Below are 12,208 nucleotides of genomic sequence, written 5' to 3'. Positions count from 1 at the left end.
CTTGAGATCCTCTGAAAAGAATCTCGATGAATACTTTGAGAAAGAATTAAATCCTTGATGAACCATCTTGTAGAACCTCCATGAAGAACTCCGTTAACAAAAGAATGATCAAACGGAAAGAAAGGGTAGTTGAAAACACAAGGTGGAGCCTTGTAAAGATTTAGATAGATCTCCGTGATTACATAGTTGAAAGAGGTTGGAACCCCGGGAAAAAGATAAAATGAAACAAATGAAACCGAGAATTTGAAGGGCCTCCAGAATAAAGAATTAATCATTAGGATGAAACAAGAATAAGAACTATATTATGCTTATCCTTCACTAATATAATAGATGGCAATCAATGGATTTGGCATGCTACTTATTCTCGGAGAAAAGATTAAGAGAGATATTGCGCAAACTTGAGAAAGGTCTCCAATGATCCACCGGTAGGATTGAAAAGAACGAAAGAGTTGATATGATAAACGAATGACGAGAAGTCTTGAACGAACCACCGTAAGAATTGGTTATGAATGAAGTAAGATAAAGAAACACCGGGAATAATTATAAGAAGAACGAAGATACTTGAGAAGATTTAGATGTAAGTGAAATGAATAGATCACGGACCGATTCGAGATCACTTGAACGATGCACCGGTAAGATTGAGGAATGATAACTGAGAACGAATAAACCTGAATTGATGGACTCCGGATAACAAACTGAGAAGACTCTTGAATTTCTCCGGATAGGTGAAAAGAATTTACACAATCAAAAAAATTAAGAGAGGATGGCCTCGAACTAGAACCACGAATCTTGAAGAGAATGGAGCAAGATTGAGAGAAAAATCTTCTTCGGTCTTCAAATGATGAGGAAGACGACGAGAAACACCACCGTGAATTGTTGAGAAACTCCGGAATAAAGAAGAATAGGCAAGTTGAACCAATGATGAAAAGAATTGGACAGATCTTGGAGAAAAACATTTGACTGATGATAAATCATTCTTACGTCAAACTTTAGAAAAGAATTTGAGAAGCTCCGGAAAAATTAGAAGAGCCAGGTAAGATCCTGGGAAGAGACCTGTGGGTTAGGGCCCACTCAAAAGAAAACACCGTTGAAATGATTTAAAAGAGAGAATGCACCGGTTGAATTAAATGGCTTGAATGGGATAACAACCTCGAAATAGGTTGAACGAAAGCAGAGTGGAAAACATGAATCATCGAGATATCATGAGCACTCCGGAACAATATAATAGCGAGAGGTGAACGACTAAGAATTGCCCCGGCATGAGAAAACATTGAAATACGGAAAAGAATATGATCAACACCGGAAGCTTGAATTAGTTCCAACGGAGAAGAAAATGAGTGATGAGAGACGAACTTGAAGCTCCGTTAGAATCTTCATGAGATCACCGGATAAGAACATTGACGGAAAAAGGAATGGAGAGACTTCACAACATTAAAATGATCCTTGAATAAGAAATCTGGTTCCTTGAAGAAAAGGGTGGGAGGGAGGGAAAACAAAGGCAACTTGGAGACGGATGAAACAAACACCGTTCAGAAGGACTAGTAATAGATCTTGCGATTGTAGAAGTGATCGGACCCACTTGAAGAGAAACACGCCGGTTAAAAAAAAGGATTGACATGACAATCTCGATTATCAAGGAAGGATTTAGTATCCACATTGGAGTATGAGAACACCATTTCGGAAAAGGTATGGAATCAACACTTGACATTGAAGCAACTCGAATACCACAACTCAAAACAAAACAAAGGATTGGCTTGCAAAATTAGCCAGAGCAAACATATGATAGAGATTTCGTCCGAAGTTTTCGTGGTGGGGCCTACACGGGCTCGATCGTACAGCACCATCATGTACAAGGCAGTGCACATGACATACGAAGCGTCCCCGAGTCAGCATAGCCAAGGACACTTTAAGACACAACGAGACCACTGTAAAACCGACCGTGAATAGGCGGACCACTAGACGTCGAACCCCAATTTCATATCATACATCTGTCGGAAAGATATCCTAAGAGCTACTTGAATTCCCACTTATAAACTCCCGAAATTTTCCGGTTATGCAATCAGGTGTTGGGGATACAGGGGAAGCATAATATCTCACCCAAACTAGCAAATCCTACATCCTTCAACACATAACCAAGAAACCTTAGGAAATCATCTACCTCAACCTTCGAAAAGCATCCGTTATACAAGTTATGGCGATACTCCCGAACTCCTGCCCCAGTACGGGGTGGCGTCGAGGTTATCTCACCAACGAACTGCATAAAAGAGATTTTCGATGTCGGCGTACTAAACTCAGGTAATCCAGAACTGCAACGATAAAATTATGACGACAACACCTCAGAGCTCAACTCCCCAGGACACTTCCACAAAACCCCTGACAGGAGGCACCAAGACAATGTTCTCATCATAAAACCATCGGAACGATTCCAAGATACCCGCGTGATCCTAAATTTTTTTAGTGAAATTTGAGAAGAGAATAGTCAAAACTCTATGTCAGGACGCCTTACCAGAGCGATGAGGAGACTGGGAAGTAAAAAGAATTCCTAAACTCTCCGATATATAATTCCTAAATGACTCAAAACATTTTTTTTCTAGACACAACTCGGCCGCTAAAAACGATCAAGCAATGGGGCTCCTAAGGTCGGGGAAGGCTCTGATACCAACTTGTAACACCCTCGATGTGACTATATCTCCCACGTGTCGAGGCACGACTTAGAGGCATAATCGCATTGAAGGCATATGTCGCAAGTGAGGTAATCTTCACACAACCCATGTAATATAATAAGGGAAAGAGATACATAGTTGGCTTACAATCGCCACTTCACACAATTACATGAATAAAGCATTACATCATCCAAATACACTCAAGGTCCAACTACGCAACCAAAATAAAAGAAGAACCCCAAATGCGACAAAGGTCCCCGATCGACCCCAACTGGGCTCCACTACTGACCATCTAGAACGAAACCACACAAAGGACAAGATCTTCATTGAGCTCCACCTGAGCTTGGTTGCGTCATCTGCAAGGACTCATCGGCACCTGCAAACTGGTTTTGGAAGTATCTGTGAGCCATAGGGACTCAGCAATCTCGCACCCTCACGATCAAGACTATTTAAGCTTATGGGTAAGGTAAAAGTATGAGGTGGAGCTGCAGCAAGCGACTAGCATATATGGTGGCTAACATACGCAAATGAGAGCGAGAAGAGAAGGCAAAGCACGGTCGATGAAAGTATGATCAAGAAGTGATCCTAAACAACCTACGTCAAACATAACTCCAACACCGTGTTCACTTCCCGGACTCCGCCGGAAAGAGACCATCACGGTAACACATGCTGTTGATTCATTTTAATTAAGTTAAGGTTCAAGTTATCTACAACCGGATATTAACAAATTCCCATCTGCCCATAACCGCGGGCACGGCTTTCGAAAGTTCAAATCCCTGCAGGGGTGTCCCAACTTAGCCCATGACAAGCTCTCATGGTCAACGAAGGAATAGACCTCCTCCCGAGATATTCCGATCAGACTCGGTATCCCGGTACAACATGACATTTCGACAGGGTAAAATTAAACCAGCAACACCGCTCGAATGTGCCGACAAATCCCGATAGGAGCTGCACATATCTCTTTCTCAGGGCACACTCAGATGAGACATCCTACGAGTAAAACCAACTCTCAAGTTGCCCCGAGGTGGTCCCGCAGTCTACTCGGTCAGACCAACACTCAGAGGAGCACTGGCCCGGGGGGGGGGGGTTAAAATAATGATGACCCTTGGGCGCGCGACACCCAAGGGAAAAGAAAAGGCTAGGCGGCAAATGGTAAAACCAATGTTGGGCATTGCTGGAAAAGCTTTACTTAAGGCGAACTGTCAAGGGGTTCCCATAATAGCCCAACCGCGTAAGGAACGCAAAATCCGGGAACATAACACCGATATGACGGAAACTAGGGCGGCAAGAGTGGAACAAAACACCAGGCATAAGGCCGAGCCTTCCACCCTTTACCAAGTATATAGATGCATTAATTAAATAAGATATATAGTGATATCCCAACAAGTAACAGGTTCCAACAAGGAACAACATCTCCATGTTCCAACGAGGAACAAACTTCAATCTTCACCTGCAACTAACAACGCTATAAGAGGGGCTGAGCAAAGCGGTAACATAGCTAAACCACGGTTTGCTAGAACAAGGTGGGTTAGAGGCTTGGTTCAACAATATAGGAGGCATGATAAGCAAGTGGTAGGTATCGCAGCATAGGCATAGCAAAAGAGCGAGCAACTAAGCAAGCAAAGATAGAAGTGATTTCGGGGGTATGATCATCTTGCCTGAAATCCCGCAAGGAAGAAGAATGAGTCCATGAAGGAGATAAACGGACGTAGACGAACGGATCCTCACAAACGCGACGTAACCGGAACCAATCCGAAGAAGCAAACACCGGAAAGAAGCACACAACATAGTAAACAACGACCACATAACATGGCATGATGCACAATCAAGTATGATGCATGTCCGGTTTAATGAAACATGGCATGGCAAAATGCACAAACAACACTACAAGTTAAGTGGAGCTCAATATGCAACGAGTTGCATATTGCGGAACACCACATGAATTATTTAGTTCTCTCTCGTTTAGGTACTCAACAATATTAAATGTTGATTAACATGGCAAGAGGGTGAAGCAAATGAAAACTGCCTATCTAGTCAAGGTTAAATGAGGCCGGAAGCAACGAACAACAATTCCGGAAACTCCTCATGAGCATATTATAGATTTGGTACTGTTCTGCCATAAACACAATTTTAGAGTTGTTTAACATGCCAATAAAGTTCACCATGTTAAACTAGGCATTTTTCTACCCCATTTACATATAAAGTTTATTAAATTCCGAGTTACGGTTATTTAGTTATGAATTAAATCATTTTAGCATGGCATAGGATCAAATTTAACCAAACAACATTTTAGACATTTTAAACATGGATGAAAGTTGCATATTATGAAAATAGACAAAATTCTAAGCAACTTTCATATTAATTTTGTCTTAATATGATGCACTGTTTGTGAGTAATTAAATGTATGAACATGAGAGTCTTTTATGTAAAACTGCCAAACTCCTGGATATTAAACAAATTCGCATAACTGGAAAAAACATCTATGGGCCGAAACTGGCCCGAACTGGGCTGCACAGGAGCAAACAGAGATGGGCTTCCTCACATTGGGCCTGGCTTAGTGGGGAGGTTGGATGTGGGCTGGATCTGGCAGCGGTTGGGCTGCGGCCCACGCCATGGTCAACGACAGCCATGCAGGGGCGCGCTCGCAGCGAAGCAGAGGGCGGCGGCGCTGGGACTTGTGGCGGGATGATGAAGAAGCATGATCCGGTGATGATCCAGTGGCGAAGATGACGGGGCCCTGCCGGATCCGGGCAGATATGGCCAGGGTGGCTCAATTTCCGACGAGGGGAGACTGGATCGGGCGGGGCCGGCGAGGGTTAGGCGCCATGGCGGCGGCGCTGACCAAGGAGGAGAGAAGAGGGGTTAGGGAGAGAAAGAGAGACGGGGAGGAAAGGAAAAGGCGACGGCGGCGTGACCTGGGTTCAAGGCGGCCGGCGACGAGCATGCTCCGGCGGCCTTGGTCGCCGACGGCGGACGGCGGGGACGCGAGGGAGGAGAGATCGGGGTTCTCCCAATCTGGAACGGAGGCAGCGGCGTGCGGGCTCGGGGGCGGGCCTCGATGGGCTCCGCGGGCTTGCTCCAGGCCTGGGCGGGCCACGGCGACGCGGAGAGGCAGGGGGAACGCGTGGCATGCCCGGATTGGTCGCGTGAGGTGGCTGGCGACGTCTCGGCCAACGGCGGCGCGCCATGTGGCGAGATGGTGGTGGCTGGCGCTGGAAAACGAGGGGGAGGCAGCTGGCGCAGGTGACAAGTTGCGGCAGCGCGCTGAAATCAAGGGAAGGGGCTGGCGGCTGACAAAAATGGAAGGGTTCCTTCCTTTTATAGGCATGGGTCTAGGGTTGGGGTTTTTGCTCCGTTTCGGAGCCATTCGATCGCTATCGGACGGTCCGGAGTGGAGGGGGAGTAGGTGGGTTGCCGGTGGGCTGTGCGGAAGGCCTCGGGCTGAGGGGAGAGAAGAGAGAGAGGCCTGACAGTAGTTTCCGGAGACCGAAAACGTCCGACGAAAAGACCGGCTATACTGCCGCTATAGTTTACCGGTTGGGCTATCAAACGAACTCCGAATACGACGAAAATTGACAAGCGGTCTATCTACACTATAATAAGACCACACGCCAACTTTCATCCCATTCCGAGGACATTTTCCGGCCACTTATAAAATACTATTTCGGACATGCCGCGGGCGCGTGCAAGTGTGGTTGGACTCAGAACGGACAACGGAAGGAACGGGGAGACCCGGACGGATGCAAGTTTTGAAAACATGATGATGCAATGCACATGATGACAAGATGAAATGCAACAGGCAAGCAAATGACATGGCAATGACAACGAATAACTGGAAGACACCTGGCACATCGGTCTCGGGGCGTTACATCTGGGTCATTGGAGGGAAAGATAACCCAGTCCCAAAGGCTACTGCCCTATTGACAAAGATCTAAAGGCCGGCAGGAAATTTCCGGCTTAAACAAGAAGGATTCCGGTTCAAAATCCGGTTCAAGTGAATCTGTCTCCCACAAAGCGTTGAAGCTCTCAAATATCCGGTTTAAAATCCGGCTCAAGGGAATCTGTCTCCCACAAAGCGCTGAAGCTCTCAAATACCCGGTTTAAAATCTGGCTCAAGGGAAATCTGTCTCCCACAACGCGCTGAAGCTCTCAATATCCAATTTAAAATTCCGGCTCAAGAAGAATTCATCTCTCGCAAGTTCGAGTTCTCAGAAAAATTAAAGGTTGCCAAAGAGAACTTGCTGCCATGACGCGCGGTTCAAACATGGGTATCCTGCTTTATGGGCTCATTTCAAATGGTCACTTGGGGGCTTCCTGATCGTATTCGAATCATAGCTGTGAATATCCCTCTTGATCGGCTCAACGCCACACTTGTCAGTATGTCACTTGGGGGCTTCCTGTTCAAACATAGGCGTATTCGACCAAAGAGAACATAGCGTTACTACCCTCTTGACTAGGTTTGTTCAAACATAGGCGTATTCAACCAAAGAGAACATAACCTTTCCGGGTCATCCTACCTATAGCCAGCAACTCCATCAGGTAATCCTTATTGACCCGCCGAACTCTTAACGATCAGTCTTTACGGCGTATTCGACCAAGATCTGAGCTCGTTAAGGTTAAAACGCCGGTTTGTCATGTGAGAGAACGGCTTATAGATAGTAAGGATAGATCCAGGCTTCCTAAGCCACCTTCTTTGAAACTTAGATAAATCGGCCCGTGATGTATGCTGTTACTCTGACCCCGCGTACTCCTGATAAGTCTATAAAGCAAGACCTGACTTTATCTGGGTTCAAATATCGATTGGGTACTGTGAATCAGGCTCACGGAAAGCACGTACCTTCCAGTGGCCCAGGCTAGTTTCATCGAAGAAGACACTTTGGCTTGGCGGCCTACAACAACCTCAATTTTTTTGATTTCTTATTCTCTCATCTCTTTTTTGCCATTTGGTTTTAGAAATCAGGGCAAGCTGCCCTATTTATGCCTCATATTTGAAGCATCTTCGGATCTATGCAACCCGCCAGGATGGCACAGACTCTAAGCCGCCAGTATATGATAAATAGCCCAACTTGGCTAGATTTTCATGATGATATTGAATGATTGAGGTTTTCAAACCGGGTTATATTATTCAAATATTTAATAGCCAACATGGCTGGATTTTTTATTATGGTTATCAATAACCAATATTATGATTGAGGTTTTCAAAGTCGCTTCAGCACAATGGCTATTATTTTATCAATGGATATAATTTATTCTACAATGGAAGGAATAGTCCCGAGTCGCTGCAAGCTTACGACCCGACACTTGGGGGATACATTATTTACATTGAGATTACATCAAATATGCAAGTCCCATGTTACTGCCAGCATGTACCATGGCACTTGGGGGCTAATGCAAAGTCATTTTTTTGATCAACTTATTGAAGACCCGACTCATCACATCGTAATGAGCCGGCTCTTGGGGGCTACCAATTGCTCCGGTCAAAAATTCAAGGTACACAAGCCTTAATCCATTATATTGAAGGGTCCACTGCTCAGTTGGTAAAGTACAATGCTCTTAACCTTGTGGTCGTGGGCTCGAGCCCCACGATGGAGGCTACATCATATGCTGTTATTTTTAATGAAGTATATATAAAGTCCCAGCTCAGTATTATCTTACTGAGCTGACCCTTGGGGGCTACACGTTGTTGTTCAAGTCTACACGATCATATCTACAAAGTCCCTGCTCATTATTGCATAATGACCCGACCCTTCGGGGCTACACTGGTTGAAGTTTTCTATGGGCATCAGGCAATTACAAGTCCCAGGTTGCTGCAAGCATGACAATCCGGCACTTGGGGGCTACATATATGGAGTATTCAGTCTTTACTAGTGACTGAGATGAACAACATGGATTTCTTCCAAGTGGCAATATTTATAAGCAAGTCTTAAGTCATCACTTTGTTCTTCTGAAGACTTGGGGGCTACATGTAATATGGATATAAGGAAGAAAAATCTTCAAATTCTCAGTTTTGAGCAAACTAGATTGACCCGGTGTCTATAACAATTATGGCCCGACGCCGGCAACAATTATGACTCGGCATCATCTGTTTATAACCCGGCAATTTTGGTAATCATAAATTGGCAAGATCTACATCTTCAAGCCGGCTGAAAATCAGATGAGTATTTCAAGACCAATATTTTTTAAGCATTTAGGAGCTGAATCAGTAAATTATTCTTCACAATATTTCTGTGAGAAACCAATGTCAGCAAATTGATTATGAAGCTGGTCTATTGACCCGGAATTTCCAAAAGCAGGAAATAACAAGGACTTAAGTGTGATCAGGTACCGGCTTACCAGAACTGTTAACCCGGAGCACAACCTGTCAAATTTGTTCTTGTGTTTGTTTTAAAGGATAAGTTTACCATGGATAAATCCAAGCTAAACTGGGGGCTAATGTCGGGGATATACCCCGTGGTATGACCCGGCCGGATGTATGACCCGGCCGGACTTGGCGACTCACTGGTGACCCGCCCTAACATGGTGACTCACTAAGTGAACCGTCCGGATCTCTCCACTCACTGATGACCCGGCCGAACCAGGTGACTCATTGATGACCCAACCGACGGGTCAGAGGAGTGACAAGACCCGGTGGCCCAACAGGCGGTTCATGGAAGGCTGGCTCGTATTATGGCGGGCCGTCTTAAGATGAAAGGCATAAGGAATATTCTCCTACAAAGGAAGCAAGACTAGGACTCCACTAGTAATAGAGTAATCCTAATCCTAATAGGACTAGTCATGTAAGCCACCCCTTCAACATATATAAGGAGGGGCAGGACACCCCAAGAGGGACAGGTTCCACAAGTTGGACAAGTTAGGTTTAGACAGATAAGTCAATAGCTCTCGAGATAGAGCACCCTTGTAACCGTGATCATGATCATCAATATCAATGAAGCAGGATGTAGGCTTTTACCTCCACCATAAGGGGCCGAACCTCGGTAAAAACCTTGCGTCTGTCGTCCCGCTCAACCCCTCTCAAGCTACCACATAGATGCGTTGGCCACACGACTAAGTCCTCACACTAAGGACATCTGTCGTGATAATTCCACGACACACGGGATCATGCGTTACAGAACGAGTAAAGGGACTTGCCGGTAACGAGATTGAACGAGGTATAGAGATACCGACGATCGAATCTCGGGCAAGTAACATGCCGATAGACAAAGGGAATTGTATACGGGATTGATTGAATCCTCGACATCGTGGTTCATCCGATGAGATCATCGTGGAACATGTGGGAGCCAACATGGGTATCCAGATCCCGTTGTTGGTTATTGGTCGGAGAGATGTCTCGGTCATGTCTGCATGGTTCCCGAACCCGTAGGGTCTACACACTTAAGGTTCGGTGATGCTAGAGTTGTTATGGGAAATAGTGTGGTTACCGAAGGTTGTTCGGAGTCCCGGATGAGATCCCGGACATCACGAGAAGTTTCGGAATGGTCCGGAGGTGAAGATTTATATATGGGAAGTCTAGTTTCAGTCGCCGGAATGGTTTCGGGGGTTATCAGTATTGTACCGGGACCACCGGAAGGCGTCCGGGGTCCACCGGGTGGGACCACCTGCCCCGCTGGGCCTAGTGGGATGAACAAGGGAGGGAACCAGCCCCTGGTGGGCTAGTGCGCCCCCAAGGGCCCCAAGGCGCCTAGGTTTGGAAACCCTAGGGGTGGGGGCGCCTCCCACATGCTTGGGGGGCAAGTTACCCCCCTTGGCCGCCGCCCTGCTACCTCTTGAGCACTGCGTTGGTTTTCCCTTGAAGAGGAAAGGGTGATGCAGCAAAGTAGCGTAAGTATTTCCCTCAGTTTTTGAGAACCAAGGTATCAATCCAGTAGGAGGCCACGCACGAGTCCCTCGCACCTACACAAAAAAATAAAATCCTCGCAACCAACGCAATAAAGGGGTTGTCAATCCCTTCACGGTCACTTACAAAAGTGAGATCTGATAGATATGATAAGATAATATTTTTGGTATTTTTATGATAAAGATGCAAAGTAAATAAAGCGAAATAAAAATGGCACTAGAAATAGCTAGTTAATGGGAGATGAATATGATGGAAAATAGACCCGGGGGCCATAGGTTTCACTAGTGGCTTCTCTCGAGAGCATAATTATTACGGTGGGTAAACAAATTACTGTTGAGCAATTGACAGAATTGAGCATAGTTATGAGAATATCTAGGTATTATCATGTATATAGGCATCACGTCCGAGACAAGTAGACTGACTCCTGCTTGCATCTACTACTATTACTCCACACAACGATCGCTATCTAGCATGCATCTAGAGTATTAAGTTCAAAGGAACAGAGTAACGCTTTAAGTAAGATGACATGATGTAGAGGGATAAACTCATGCAATATGATATAAACCCCATGTTGTTATCCTCGATGGCAACAATACAATACGTGCCTTGCTGCCTCTACTGTCACTGGGAAAGGACACCGCAAGATTGAACCCAAAGATAAGCACTTCTCCCATTGCAAGAAAGATCAATCTAGTAGGCCAAACCAAACTGATAATTCGAAGAGACTTGCAAAGATAACCAATCATACATAAGAGAATTTAGAGAAGATTCAAATATTGTTCATAGATAAACTTGATCATAAACCCACAATTCATCGGTCTCAAGAAACACACCGCAAAAGAAGATTACATCAAATAGATCTCCACGAGAATCGTGGAGAACTTTGTATTGAGATCCAAAGAGAGAGAAGAAGCCATCTAGCTAATAACTATGGACCTGAAGGTCTGAGGTAAACTACTCACACATCATCGGAGAGGTGATACGTCTCCGTCATATCTATAATTTTTGATTGTTCCATGCCAATATTCTACAACTTTCATATACTTTTGGCAACTTTTTATACTATTTTTGCGACTAACATATTGATCCAGTGCCCAGTGCCAGTTCCTGTTTGTTGCATGTTTTTTGTTTCACAGAATATCAATATCAACGGAGTCCAAATGGGTTAAAAACTGACGGAGATTTTTTTGGAATATATATGATTTTTTGGAAGAAAAATCCATGCGAGACGGTGCCCGAGGGAGGCACGAGGCAGGGGGGCGCCCCCACCCCCCTAGGCGCGCCCCTGACCCTCGTGGCCACTCCGTAAGGCGTTTGGTGCCCTTATTTCGCCGCAAGAAAGCTAATATCTGGATAGAGATCGTGTTAAAATTTCAGCCCAGTCGGAGTTACGGATCTCCGGGAATATAAGAAACGGTGAAATGGTAGAATCTGAGAACGCTGAAACGGAGAGAGACAGAGAGACAGATCCAATCTCGGAGGGGCTCTCGTCCCTCCCACACCATGGAGACCAAGGACCAGAGGGGAAACCCTTCTCCCATATAGGGAGGAGGTCAAGGAAGAAGAATAAGGAGGGGGGCTCTCTCCCCCTCGCTTCCGGTGGCGCCGGAGCGCCACCGGGGGCCATCATCATCACCGCAATCTTCACCAACAACTTCACCGCCATCATCACCAACTCTTCCCCCCTCTATGCAGAAGTGTAACCCCTCTT

Source organism: Triticum urartu, chromosome 5A, assembly GCF_056163025.1.
Source record: "Triticum urartu cultivar PI428250 chromosome 5A, HENAU_Tu73, whole genome shotgun sequence".
NCBI lineage: Eukaryota > Viridiplantae > Streptophyta > Magnoliopsida > Poales > Poaceae > Triticum > Triticum urartu.
This window is presented reverse-complemented; position numbering follows the sequence as displayed.